This window comes from Bufo gargarizans, chromosome 4 (assembly GCF_014858855.1).
Source record: "Bufo gargarizans isolate SCDJY-AF-19 chromosome 4, ASM1485885v1, whole genome shotgun sequence".
Lineage (NCBI taxonomy): Eukaryota > Metazoa > Chordata > Amphibia > Anura > Bufonidae > Bufo > Bufo gargarizans.
This window is the reverse complement of record NC_058083.1, coordinates 85,626,183-85,641,190: the sequence shown is the minus strand read 5'-3', so window position 1 is coordinate 85,641,190 and position 15,008 is coordinate 85,626,183. Positions and strand designations below refer to the sequence as shown.

Here is a 15,008-nt window from a genome sequence, read left to right as displayed (position 1 = left end):
CAGTGATTTCCATCAGTGATTGTGAGCTCAAAACAGGTGAAGATCCTTCCCTAATACCATATGTCTGTGGAGGCTTCACTCTTCGTTTTGGCTCACAGTGATTGATAGAAATCACTGACCAAATCACAGGCGTGTGAATAAGGTCTAAAACATACTTCAGGAAATTAGGTTTTGTCCTGGCATTATAATCATGAACTAGGAGGATCAGGATGAGCAAAGAATCAGGCCAGGAAACAAGGTCTTGTCCTGCTTTATAGTCATGAACTAGGAAGATCAGGATGAGTAAAGAATCAAGACAGGGAACAAGGTCTTGTCCTGGCATTATATTCATGAAATAGGAGGATCAGGATGAGTGAGGAAAGAATCAAGACAGGGAATTCTTCTGAAATGCATCCAGAAGCAATCGCGTGCCCCATCACTGCATCATTATGACAACCATCAGACAATTTATATATTTTATTTTTTTAAACTCTAAATAAGAGGGGAAAAAAAATCTGTTACAACGGGTCAGACATCAGTCGGGTTTTTATTTTCTCCCTATTTTTATGATAGCACACACCACCCTCCATCACTTAAAGGAAGACTTAAAAGAAAACACTTTTCAGAGCTCCAGCACCTGGAGTCAAGGCTCGCTCTATTGCTGCAGCATTGTAATGCCATCTACTGCTCCCTGTTATGAACCACTTCAGTCTAAGGCTCCATTCACACGTCTGTGGTGTGTTGCGGACCCGCAAATTGCAGATCCGCAACACACCCGCCCGGCATCCCTATAGAAATGCCTATTCTTGTCCGCAGCTGCGGACAAGAATAGGACATGTTCTATCTTTTGCGTAGCTGCGGACCCGAAGATCGGGGCCGCGCTCTGCAAATGCAGATGCGGACAGCACACTGTGTGCTATCCGCATCCATTCTGTCCCCATAGAAAATGAATAGGTCCGCACCCATTCCGCAAAATTTTTGGGGCGGATAGGATGCGGACCCATTCATTTCTATGGAGCTGTTAAAAAATGCGGATAGTCAACAGTTTGTTTTCTGCGTCCGTTGTTCATGGTTTCATTCCGCCAAAAAAATAGGAGCGTTTTGCGGACAAGGATAGGCATATACAATGGTTAAAAAAAAAAACGAATACGGACGTCATCCGTTTTTCTTTTTTTGCGGACCGCAAACACATACGGTCGTGTGCATGTAGCCTAAAGGGAATGCTAGCATCAACTCCAAATCAGTCTGTGCCCATGACCACCTCCTATCACACATGGTCCACACATAGGTTAGAAGTTGCACTTTAATAAGCTGCCAACTTTTTTAAAGGGCTAGCCCCTCTGGCGTCTACCTTCATTGAGCTGTTCACGGGCTATAGATATTGCTGATGCTATCTGACGGGGGACAGCGCTCAGCTACGCACATCGGTCAGTTTCTCCTGGTGATGGTCGGGGGTCACAACCTGGATCCCCTCCAATATAAACCTGTGACAAGAAATTATATATATATATATATATACATACACACACACACACTAGAGTTACCCTTTACATGTGATCTATGCCGTATCAAACTGGAAACCAGTATCATTCATCCATCAGTACACCATTCCACTCTCCACTGCTTGCCCACATTCCCAATACAGAAGTTAGCCACCTGGCCAAATCTATCGCTGTATTATCTGCGGCTTTACACAGAGCTACAGGTGACCTGACTGTACTGGCTTTTAAATGCTGCCCTCGAAGAGCTGCATGACAAACTCCGCTCAGCTACATTGCTCTTCTATTTCATCTGACAAATCCCAAAAGTGCTCCCAGACAAAACAGCCCATCATTACACGACACGAAGCAACGGAGAGAAGTTTACCGGAGGGTTCGATGTCTTCTCAGCGAGCACCGGGGTTGGTAAACACGTACCAGCGGCGAGGCCGGCTGCACATCAAGGAGAGGAGCAGCTTCTGCAGACACTCGTCAGATCACATCTTCTCTGGAGAGGAGTGCGCGGAGCAGCTGAGCCCTCGCTGGTCTCCAGGGCGGCTGAGGGGAGCAGCCTCTTTACCACCAGGGGCAGATGACACTTCTCCTCATTTAATGCTTCCACAAACAGGACTAAGCACTTTGAAAGCTTTTTTTAAACACAAAACAGAGCAGCTGTAGCCGAGGAGGGAGGGCGGAGGAGGGGAAAAAACGTGAAAGTGAGGGATGCAGGAGGAGGGTGGAGATGGTAGTACAGATAGGGGCGATCCTGCTGTACTGTACTCACAGCTGTACACAGGAGGCTCGCATCCAGCTACGGGGGGTTCATCCAGGACGTATGTCAGCCATGGGAGCATGCCAGGGTGCAATGCTTTCAGAGACCCAACATGCTCCACAGAAAGTACAACCAGTATGAGCAGTGTGCCCCCCAGTAACTAAAACTGCACCAAGACCAACATTTGCACCCAGCTTTTCCCTATTCCTGCAAATGCAAATATGCCCGGTTATCCACCAGGAGGTGCCCAGTCAGGAGTCTGGAAAAGTCAGAGACAAACCTGAAGCCATGCGTTACCCAGCTTTCCCGGAAACATATGTAGTACAGGTGAAACAGGTGCAGAATATCGTTTGGCACTAATGTGATTTTACATAGGACTGCAGGTAACCCTGCTGAGGGTATTTCATTCAAGACAGTTAAATGACAAACTCAGCTCTGCAGCCTCTGCGCCAGGACAACGGTCAGATCGGAGGAATCTTCTAAACTATAACAGCAATCACAAAGCGGAAAGGTACTACAGTATCAGAGTCCACAGTGGGTGAAATACTAGGAACACAAGGGGGCGCCAGTAATTAACTGGACTTGCTGAAGTCTAACTACTCTTAGGTCAGTTTCTGACATGTAGCAGAGAGAGCAGAGCCTCTAGGTGTAATGGTAACGCCCCCGTTGCTCCTAGAGGCTCGTTTGCATCTATTAAAACATCATTTTTCTCGGCAATGCGGACACGTATCAACATGGGACCAACACAGGTGCCTTCAGCTGCCAGGCGCACATGGAACAGGTCAGCCAGTGTCATAGGTACAGATCTGCTGACAGATGCCCTTTAAATGTCCGGCCCAGTCATTCTTGCGGCAGGTGGGCACTTCTTCACTTGCAGGGACAGCCCCCCACAGAGGAAGAAGTCCTGATGACGAGACGATTGATTCGCTCTTCTTTTATCTGCCTAGAATCTGTCTAAAGAGTGCCACAAACTGTCTCAACTACGCGTTTCCACCCTTTTTTTTTTTTGGGACTTCATGAAAAGCTTTGGCGCTGTGTGGGAAAGTGGCGAGGCCTAAGAGGCACTATTTTCCGCCAATATTGCGCCACAATTCTGGCATAAAATTCAGTCTCACAGTTAGCCAACCAATAGTTCTATAAAGCAAGATAAAATGATCTATCCCTCCATCACATTCCTCATCCGGCCTGAGCCCCTGTGGTAAATCTGTGCAAAGCCGTATACAGGATTAGTAATTGTTCTACAGCACCTAAAATGTGAACGCAAGTCACTTTACAATACAAGGCCTCCTGCACACAAAATGCAAAGCCAAATACGGATGGTGTCTGTCCGATATTTGTGCTGCATCTTTTATTTGGGCGGACCCATTGACTTCGTTGGGTGTGTAAAATATAGGACATATTCCATCTCCAGAACGGACACGCGGATAAGGAAAGCAAAAGACAAAACATGTTCTATTCTTGGCTGCAAAATGCGGTCCATGGACGCAATGAAGTCAATGGCCCTGATTTATCATACCTTCACTCCAGAATTCTGGTATCAAAAAGGCGTAAAATAGGGCTTTTGTGACTTTTCACACTCACTTGCGCAAAATTTTGCGACCTTTTGCATGTGTACACCACTCACTCCAGTTTTGGAATATGGGTGGGAAAGTGGGTGTGGTTAGCTATGTTAATGAGTTTAACCCCAGATTTAGGGTCCATTCACACGTCCGTTATAACACTCCGTTTCTGTTACAAATTAAATCGGAACGTTTTTTCGGATCCATTAATTTCAATTGCCTCTGCAAAAATGCGGACAACAATCATAGTGCTGTCCGAATCACAGAATCCGTTCCGTTTTCCTATTTTCGAGTATGCGGATCCTGAAAAAAAATGAAGCTTGTCCTACTTTCTGTCCGTTTTTCGGGTCTGTTGTCCATTCAAGTCAATGGATCCGCATAAATGCAGATAACATGCACAAAACCATCCGAATGTCATCCGATTTTGCGGATCCGTTGACAGGAAAATGGAGGGGAAAAAAACTGAATAAAGGAAACACGGAACGGATTCGGAAGCACTTTAGTAAAAAAAAAAACAAAAAAAAACGGAAGGTTGTACTGAAAAAACGGATCGTTTATCTGGAAAGGTAAAAATACTGACGTGAGAATGGACCCTTGTTATGGTGACTTTTTTTTTTTTAAGTCGCATTCTCACTCCAGGAGGAGGGTGGAGTAGGATTAGTGGAGGAGCTTCTCTAGACTGAAGTGTTAGGTTTAAGGACAAGCCAAATGTATCAAACAACAACCGACATTTGATAAATGTGGCAAAAAATTCTCCAAAACAGACTCGAGCAAAACTGACTTCAGATATTCTCCAATGTGTTTCCTAAAAACAAATGCAACACGGACATCACACAGAAGTCATCCACGTTTTATGTCTACAGCTCTTCAGCATGGTAATGTGTTTCCATGGTTACAGACAATAAAGAAGCAGTGGAGTCTGATTCTGCAGTCATACTGCCACCCGGCAACCCACCTACATTTAATTCTATCCTGCCAAATGTAGGCCTCCTGCACATGAACGTGTGCGCCCCGTGGCCGTGCTGCGGCCCGCAAACTGCACGCCGCAGTGCATGAACACCCACCGTGAGGCAGCCGCAGCAGATGGCGGACCCATTCACTTTAATGGGTCCGCAATCCAGCCATTCCACAAAAAGATAGAACATGTTCTATCTTTTTGCGGAACGGAAGTACTGGACGAAACCGTTACGCACCATTCCACATCTCCGGACTTGCGGACCCATTGTAGTGAATGGGTCTGCATCCGTGATGTGGAATTCCCACAGAACGGCACCCGTGTATTGCGGATCTGCAAATGCGGTCCGCAATACGGCAACGGGACACCTACGGTCGTGTGCAGGAGGCCGAAGAGAGCTCAGACTACACAACTATGGGAACAGAAAGGCCTGGTTAAAGCTGAATGCAGTACTTTTAGTCCGGCTGCCTCTCGGCGTGCGCTGCCGTCGGAACTCCGCCCCTATTATAGTCAATGGGGACGGAGCGGCAGTCCGGGGGCACACGTCAACTAGCGGCAGGACGGAAACAGGCTGTTCACCTGCCGGAACAGCCCGCCGGAGTCCCCTGCCGCTAGTGCCAAAGTACCCTAAATTAAAACTATTTGCAACATTGTTTCATTTTAGATATAACGGTGAAATAAAAAATTGCGACACATGATATCCTCCTCACTCTGCTTTTAATTGTAGCAGAGTGAGGGTGAGAAGATGGCTCCCCTTCTGATTGCACTAATGAATCTACAGACCAGTGACATCACAACTGCATATACCGTGTGTCCCTCAGGCCTTGGTTTCCCATCCAGTGCAAAAAAAAATTTATATTCTTTTCCTTCGGTCGCAATCCTGCAGGCCAGTGTGGAGCACGCCAGTCACTATAAATAAAACCACACTTAGATGCCCTCACAAGGCAAAAGGGTTAACCCCTGCTAACAATATTGTATGTGCCTGATAACAGATGTCCTGCTGAGGCCCCTTTTCCTCTGCCCCATGGTCCCACTGTGCTTTCTGGTTCATACCTCACTGCCTCTCCTATTAACAGAGGACCCCACTGCGTGATCAATGACCTTAACCCCTTGGAAACTCTTGTTAATGTCTTTCCACAAAAGGCTCGGCCAAGTTCTCCTCTGAATTCATCATCTATTTTTCCAAACTGGGCAGGAAGCAGGCAATTAGCATGTGTGGATGTGAGTGACTAGGAACTAGACAAAGTCCTGCAACTAATCCTCCACAGGCTCACCCTTTGCCTACACACACTGGTGGGAGCCGACAAAATACTAATTACAATGTGCCCCATCAATCCTGCAGAACGCGGTGACACATCTTAAGCCTGAGTCATTTACCTTGAAAAAATTCTGCACAGTGAGGTCAAAATTCTGTAAATTACAACTTTCTAAACATAAACTACAAATAAAAACTGATATCTGGATTTAGTGGAACTTGATTCTGAAGGCAATAGTAAAGCACAAAACAAAGTCCTATGAGAAGCAACACAATAATGGCCGCTTTCACCCGAGCATTCCGTCAGTATTCTGGCTCTGGATGATATACCATCAGCATTGCTTCAGGATTTCTATACGTATTCTTTCCTCCCTGCATTTCTGATGCACTCCCAGAGACTAATGTGCGTATTCGGAAACAAAGAAGTACAAGATTCGTTCCTAATAATTGCCCTGCGTGAAGGTGACACCAATACCTGATAAGTGAGGGTTTGCTCGTTCATCGCTGTTGCAGAAACCAAAATCCTCACTGTCGTTCCCGATAATTGCCTGCTGAGTCATCCTGTGTGAAGAGGCCTTTAGTTTGGCTTACCTATGCCAAAGACCTGAGAACAAGGCTATAAGGGAACCTGCACACGGTGTGGATTACAAGCGTTTTTTCAGCTTGGATTTTCATGCAGAAAAACTGCAGTGCAAGACCCATGCACATGACCGTATTTTCAGTCGGCATCTGATCTGCATTTTTATGGGTCGGATGCGAACCCATTCATTTTGCGGCCTCATAAAAATATATATATATATATATATATATATATAATATATATATATATATATATATATATATATATATATATATATATCCTATTCTTGTCTGTTTTGCAGACAAGAATAAACATTTCTAACATGGGACGGGAAGTGCTGATCCGCAAAATGCGTCACACACACACACGGTCGGTATTAGTCTTCTGCGGATCCGTGATTTGCAGACAGCAGAAACAGATAAGGTGGTATGAATGGGGCCTAATACAGTATCAGCAGGGTGATCTAGATTTGCCAAATCTCATGTACACATTGGGGGAGATTTATCACAGCTGGCATTCCCATATGCCAGTCTAGATCACCCTGCCCCGGAATAAGAGGTGTCTAATTTATTAGGAGGCAGATGTCTCTTAATAAATTAGGCGCATCTCTGCCCCGCCATGTGCCAGAAATTCAAGTCTATGCCAGTTAGGAGTTCGAGCAGACTTGGGCTATAACTTACGCCAGTTTATGGTGTATGATATAGTAAATCGGGTGGGCCACACTAAGCCCCACCCCTACTGCTAAGTTCTGCCTACTTTTCTTACCACTTTTGAAAAGTGTTGAGAACCTCAAAGTCGCAAATTATGACATGAGTATTTTGTATGCACATAAATGAATTGATAGCAGATTTTAAAATCAACTCTCACTTAGGGCTCATGCACACAGCCGTTGTTGACTGGTGCCCGTATTGCGGCCCACAAACAGTGGGTCCACAATATACAGATACTGGCCGTTTGTGCACCACATCACGATGCATACCCAATTCACTTGAATGGGTCCTCAATCCGGAATGGGTCCTCAATCCAGAAGGTGAGGTGCGGAATGGAGGCACAGAAACCCATGGAAGCAATACGGGTGCTTCCGTTGTTTTTGTTTTTTGCCTGTGCCTCTGCACTGCATGCACTACTTTTTTGGGGTGTGGACCGTTGGATGCAGATGGCAGACCCCATTCAAGGGAATGGGTCCGCAGACGGCGGCCACACGGTCAGTGCCTGTGCATTGCAGCCGTGTGCATGTGGCCTTCTACAGAATGGTTTTCTCCATAGAAGATCAGTAACAAAAACTGCAATTGTAAAAGTAGGCAGTACATGGAACAAAACTGTGGAATTAAGGGGTAATTGAATAAACTGTGAAAAGTTGAAATAGGGCCACCAAGGAGATATTAATCACCACAATCCAATGCTCCCAAAAAATATATATACGACAGTTATTCTTTAAATGGAGTTTTTCTTGCCTTTTTGCAGATGTTTTCATGCAGATTTTCTGCACATAAATCCACATGTGCAGGTACCCCAATAATATCACCCCCTTCCCCTTCAGATAACTATTTAGCACCCCATACAACTGCTGACATGCAGTTTTATCCCTAGAAGGCGATAGTAAATTGAAGCCATGGTTGCCGCTCATCACTCAGGCTGGACTTCTCAGAACCTGGAAATCAGTATTTAGCAGTAATGTTAACAGACTCATTCCCGCTGAGGACATCTGATACTTCCGTATAGCGATGACAATGTGTGACCTTATAAGGTTTACCAAAACACGAGCGGCCTCACTACTAGTAGCTACTAAAAGGGGAGGGGGATCTAGAACTGCTGGGCTACAATGTAACAATGCACAGAGTGTGATAAACAAGGAAACAATACGTTGCTGATCGTTCCACAAAACAGAAACAAATCTGAACCCCATCTCTAGTAAATCCTATATTATATATTTTGTAAATATATCTTTTTTTTTTTTTTTACTCTTCAGCTGCTTTCTCTTCCAGACCGCCCAGTAATGAGACGTACCAGCCAGTGTCTGTAAAACAATCTGTACCCACGTCCAGGAATAGTCATTTATAGGGCAGTGAGGTCATGTCTTATATACAGAATCACATTCCATGTGCTCCTCACACCTCCGTCTGCGAGACACACAGCAGGGGAATTGGGGAGCACAAGGGGGGGGGGGGCATATTTGATTAGGACAATACAATGGAAAAGTATATGGGGGAAAATACTGAGTGTTGGCAGGGAAACTCACATAAACAGGACCAAGTAGATGACTGCAGGGTCAGGGGAAAAGATAGACCATATGAGTCAGTATTTGGCTTCAGAGGAATATAAATACCAGCTGGCTAGAAGAACAATGGGGGAGATGTACTCAGCGAAAGATGCAAGAAGTCTGGGTTACTTAAGACCAAATACCTGGTATACTCCCTGTACATTATATTGTGTACAGCAAAGGGACATGGCTTGGGTGCCACTGTATGCCAAAATTGTGCCAAAACTTTGCCATAGAAGCCAATCAACAGGTGGTGTAAAGATGCACCATGTATCATCTAGCCTGGGCCACTCTGATAAATATGGGGCATCTGTCTAGTCTAAGTGTGCACTGTCTAGATCTTCACACGGTGGGGCAGGCTTACTAATCCTTGTCTACTACTTAGACTGCATGCACAATGTGCGGAAAACGCAGCATGATACAGTACCAGCAAAGTGTATGCGACTGGTCAAGTCTTGGGTACACTTTGCTTTTCTCCACCGTGCAGAAACGGACCTGCTCTGGGTTTTTCTAAATCCGCAGCATGTCAACTGTTTGTGTGATTTTTTTTTTGTGTAGATTTCAATCTTTGCAATGGAAGTGTGAGATCTGCTGCAAAACTGCATAAAATCTGCACCATAAACAGCAAGTAACACATGGGGTTTTTGGGACAGAAATGCACAGAAAACAGAAATCTGAGAGGATTTTCTGTTAGTAAGCCTGCACCCATGAGCGGGTGCCTTTAGCGGTCAAACAACTACTGGGGGAAATTTTGGTGCAGCATAGTCAGGGCACGTTCACATCACCACTAGTTATTTCAGTTAGGGCTCCTTCACACGAGCGTTGGGGTCCCGTGCTGTGAACTGCAAATTGCGGTCCGCATTGCACGAGGACCTTCCGTGGGGCAGGAGCATGGGATCGCAGACCCATTCACTTGAATGGGTCAGCGATCCCTCCGTTCCGCAAAAAGATAGAGCATGTTCTATCTTTTTGCGGTGCGGAACCCCAGAAAGCACTCCGTAGTGCTTTCGTAGTATTTCGTTCCATGCTTCGGTTCCGCATCTCCGTATTTGCGGACCCATTGAAATGAATGGGTTCACATCCGTGATGCAGAATGACAACAGAACGGTGCCCATGTATTGCGGATTCCGCAAATGTGGTCCGCAATATGGGAACAGGACACCAACGGTCATGTGAACGAGCCCTTAGACTCGTAGAACACCAATATAACAGAGCTGGACTATAATGGGTTCCATTTGCTGTCCTTTTTTTTTTTTTTTTTAGCAGAAAAAAAAGTCCTGCATGCAACGTTGCACATGCAACACGATACTACTGAAAATGAAATCTGTTCTCATAATGAGGAGCTGTCAACACTCCTGACGTCTGAATTCTGTAAATACTTGTATTCCCTTATGAATAACAATTCTAGGGCATCTTTCTCTGCATTGTACGGTTCCTCAGTTATTCATCCAGGAAATGCATGAGTAATAGGGGTGTTGTACATGTTACAGCAACAACCCAGATGATATTTCATATAGACGTCTGGATAAGGTCTCGTGCTGACAGGCATCCCATTAGGTCCTGTCTTTGTCAGGACCTAAAAGGTATACTAAGATAGCAGCCCTCGGAGGCCCTCATTACACTGAGAATACTATCAATCACTAATAACAAGTCGCCTATGGACAACTATCAGTGACTGACAACTATCTCTGTATACACACTTACACAGGGAATACTATCAATCACAGATAACACCTCCCTTATATACAACTATCAGTGACTGACAGCTATCTCTGTATACACACTTACACAGGGAATGCTATCAATCACTGATAACATCTCTCTGTGTACAGCTATCAGTGACTGACAGCTATCTCTGTATACACACTTACACAGGGAATGCTATCAATCACTGATAACACCTTCCTGTGTACAGCCATCAGTGACTGACAGCTATCTCTGTATACACACTTACACAGTGAAAGCTATCAATCACTGATAACACCTTCCTGTGTACAGCCATCAGTGACTGACAGCTATCTCTGTATACACACTTACACAGGGAATGCTATCAACCACTGATAACACCTTCCTGTGTACAGCCATCAGTGACTAACAGCTATCTCTGTGTACAGCTATCAGTGACTGAAAGCTATCTCTGTATACACACTTACACAGTGAAAGCTATCAATCACTGATAACACCTCCCCCGTGTACAGCTATCAGTGACTGACAACTATCTCTGTATACACTCTTACACAGAGAATGCTATCAATCACTGATAAAACCCCCCCCCCCCCCCCACCACCCGGCACTAAGAGCTGTTTATGGGGGTGGTCTTCAAGAGGTTGTCCCACAAAAGGACTCTACAATTTTAAAACCAGAAACCTGAATCTGAATACTAATTTGATGTATTAAACATTTTTGTATCACCAATGAGTTATTAAACAAAATGTATCTTTATAGCGCCACCTGCTGTTTGCTCATTTCCTTTTTTCTTTGTCCACCTTGCTGAGGTGGTCGCACATGCTCAGTCACATCTTTCAACTGCCACCAGCCAAATCTACTCTCAGAAGCTGTGACAGTTACAAGGAGAAAGCTGCCAGGCTGGAGAGAATCTAGCAGAGTAATTGGAGCAATGAGTGGGGAGATCTTGAGAACCATGTAAGGTACAGGGCTGGTTCTAGCTCACTCAGAAAGAGGTTGTCATGTACTATATGATGTCTGATTTTCATTTTTCACATTAATCATGGGGTAACCCCCCTTAAGTTAGAAAAAGCACCGAATTAAATGTATAAATTACAAGCTTTATTCCATTTTCTCGCACTATATATCAATCTGCTCAGCTCTTCCTGCCCTTTAAACTGCTGCCTGCAGACTGCATTGTAATTTGTGACGACAGGTCCTCTTATTCGACTAAAAAAACAACCATTTTGAGGCAACTCCAATCGTCACAAAATGACTGATTAGCAGAATTTTCCTTTAAACACTTTCTTACATTTTTAGCCTGTAAGAAATGTGATCCTGTAATTTCTCCAAATCCACATTTTCCACAGTCTGCACATTACCAGACTGGTTACAGCTACTTAGGTCATTCTAAACTGAGTGCCCAACGCAGGATTAACCCCCCTCATGACACTTACCAAACTTTTCTAGACTCTTCGCATACTTGGGCTCTTGGAAATGCCTAAATTTACATTTAACAGCAATTCCTGGACTCAATAACTGCAACTCCGCATCAGGGCGTCTTCACACAGCTGTATTTCTCTAGTTTTCTCTAATGGGATCCGCTCCCATTTTTGGCAAGAAACAAATGTAATTACTACTGAAAACTTAGTTCTGCGGCTAGGACTATCATAAACCATTGGCAAAAAGATGTTACCTTGTCCATAGGCAAGTCAATTTATTTACACTTTTCCAGCAGGAAAGCAGAGGAACAGAACTGTTATTTCATAGGGAATATGAGTATTTACTAAAACGGGACAGAATGCGTCAAAATGGCTCTCCTCTTAAAAGGGAATTTGTCAGCTCTCTTACTGAGGGCAACAGGGTGTACTGACGGCCCCGCTGATTTCAGCATCTGTCAATCCAGTAGTTTTAGAGGATGCCAGAAACACAAGCCCGAAGACGCATGCTGCCCCCGCTCTCCCCGTCTCTGGACAAGGATTGAGAGCTTTCTTTCCGGATGTGCATAGGAAAGAAAAAAATGTCAATCTGGAGGTGGGAGAAGCGCGATATGATTTAAAGGGGTTTTCTGGAATATTAATATTAATGGCCTATCTTCAGCATAGGCCATTACTATCTGATCGGTCAGCAGTTCTGCACTGGAACCACAGAGCGCCATCCATTATGTAGTGGACGGAGCAGGAAACTGCAGCACTGCTCCCACTGATCTCTTTACATAGGACTTTAGAAAGGTGGGTGACGCGTCTAGGAGTCATAGCAATGGCTATAGGGATGTAACCCAGTTTTATGGTCAAAGATATTTTATTGAAAATTGACAGGAACCCTGTCAGTCAAGTTTACCAGGGACCTTTATTGTATAATTGGAAAAACAGATGAATATAACTTGTAATTGAAAGGTTACATTTAATGCTAATTCCTCTGCAACTGAGTGCGGCATCTAAAGGCCCTTTTACACCGGCCAATGCACAGACAATTATTGGAAATGTACAGACTGCTTCCAACAACTGCCTGATCGTTGGGCACAGATTATAGCAGCATTTACATCCAACAATCTGTATTGGGATTACCGATCCCTACTGTGATCACTTGTCCCCTTACCGTTTGCCAGCAGCATACACCTGTTCACACAGGACGATGTGCTGGCGGCAAATGAAGATTTTGTGCACTGCCTTAAAAATATGTGATCACCCAACGAACTAGCGTTTGCTCTTTCATCTGATGATCGGCGGCACCTTTACATGGGGCAATTATAGGGAACGAGCATTTGTGTGAACGTTTATCTCCGATACTCTGCCCATGTAAAGGGCCTTTAGTGGTTAAACGGCTGGGACTGGAGGTTTCTATGATTTTAGACGATACAGGATACAATTGGGAAGTAGTCCCGCAAATAAATTGTGGAAAGGAGTTAAGACGACCTGTTATAAGAGCGCAGAGACGAGCTTCATTATAATGTTCTAGAAAATGCAGAGCTATAGGAACAAAGGACCATTTATGTAGTAAGAGAAGTGTCTACAAGGGCCGTGTGAGCTCACAATATCCTCCTCACCATACAAGACTGTGAAGACAAATAGCTCAGTGCATTTTTAAAGAATGACTTGTAGACCTTCCTGTAAACTACAGGAAGAATGACCTCAGTTCTCCGCATCGGGGATCAAGACTTCTGCACAGAGATACGGGACATATGTGACCTACGCTTGCTGCTGACAGAAGTAAGAGGAAAGCACTGCAGCAATTTACTTATGTGACTATGCACACATTTCTTATATCAGTTCTCTCTGCTCTGCACTGATGATGGGCAATCACCCTGAAACAGCTGTCTGCAGATGAGATACTGGCTTGGCTATAATCCTAAATCAGACATTCTCAAACTGCGGCCCTCCAGCTGTTGTAAAACTACAACTCCCACAATGTCCTGCTGTAGGCTGATACCTGTAGGCTGTTCGGGCATGCTGGGAGTTGTAGTTTTGCAACAGCTGGAGGGCCCCAGTTTGAGGATGCCTGTCCTAAATCATGTCTCAAGTCCTGTTTAAAAGGTTGAGCATTGACTTCTGGGATAGCTGCCTTACACCTGGTGGACCTAGAGCCTCAGCTTTCTTTTACTTTTTGAAAAGAGATAATTTACTTCGATCCAGTTGTTAAATTTCACCAAAATGTGGTGCATTTCGTAGATCTAACTGTGACGCAAACACTCCAGAAAGAACAATCCACTGTGCTCTCTGCGTGGCTTAGGTCAAAGAGGGGGCGTGGACTATTATATGGGAATGTGCACCAAATTGTGCCAAAAATGTTGGAACACAGTAAGGCAACCAATAGGTGGTGTAAAGTCAGACAAATCTCTCTAGCTGTGACCTAAGCCAATGTGATAGATCTGACACCTCTAGACTGCCTGCCTAAATTTACGCTGTCTACATTGCAGACAGGAGCAGTAAATCTGATAAATCTGCCCCTCTGGATTTACTACTTTTTAAACAAAAGTAAGAACATTATCTGTGCATGTGGTTCAGGGGCATCTATAGGACCAGACGTCATAAGCCTTGTCTTCAACAGTGTCCCTCTTTTCGACTCTCTTTGCCCCTAAATGTCCTATCATCTAAACTGATTAATACATTTGTTGCGATAATACATTTATGTCATTCCAGAAACGATAATTTGATCAAATTTAAAAGTGTTTTCCAGAATCTGTGAACTGATCTGGATCCAGTGTAACCTGCCAGGATGGTCTCTGCCTTAGCAGCCTGCTGGGTAAGTTTAAAGGGCTTCTGTCACCCCACTAAACTGATTATTATTTTTTTTGTCTACTTATAATCCCTATCCTGCGATATTGCTATACCTTATGTTATTAATAATTTTCGTTCAGTAGATTATGCAAAAAACTTAGCTCTGAGATAAGGAGGCTCGTCTCCTCAGCACTCCCTCAGTGCGCCTGCGCCGATGACGTCTTCTCTTTCGGTGGCGTCATCGGCGCAGGCGCACTGAGGGAGTGCTGAGGAGACGAGCCACCTTAT

The 15,008-nt window shown here is 44.5% G+C and overlaps 1 protein-coding gene across 2 annotated transcripts in view; it reads right to left on the bottom strand.

The window, feature by feature from the left end:
* PPP2R3A (protein phosphatase 2 regulatory subunit B''alpha) overlaps window positions 1-15,008 on the bottom strand; it is a 194,190-nt gene that overhangs the window by 88,062 nt on the left and 91,120 nt on the right. Inside the window, exon 1 of one of the 2 annotated variants that reach the window (XM_044288772.1) lies at window positions 1,846-2,104. The exons of the other annotated variant lie outside the window; for it this stretch is intronic. The gene's annotated coding sequence lies outside the window, so the exon portion shown is untranslated. Of the gene's footprint in view, window positions 1-1,845; window positions 2,105-15,008 lie in introns of those variants that run through there. 2 annotated transcript variants of the gene reach the window in all.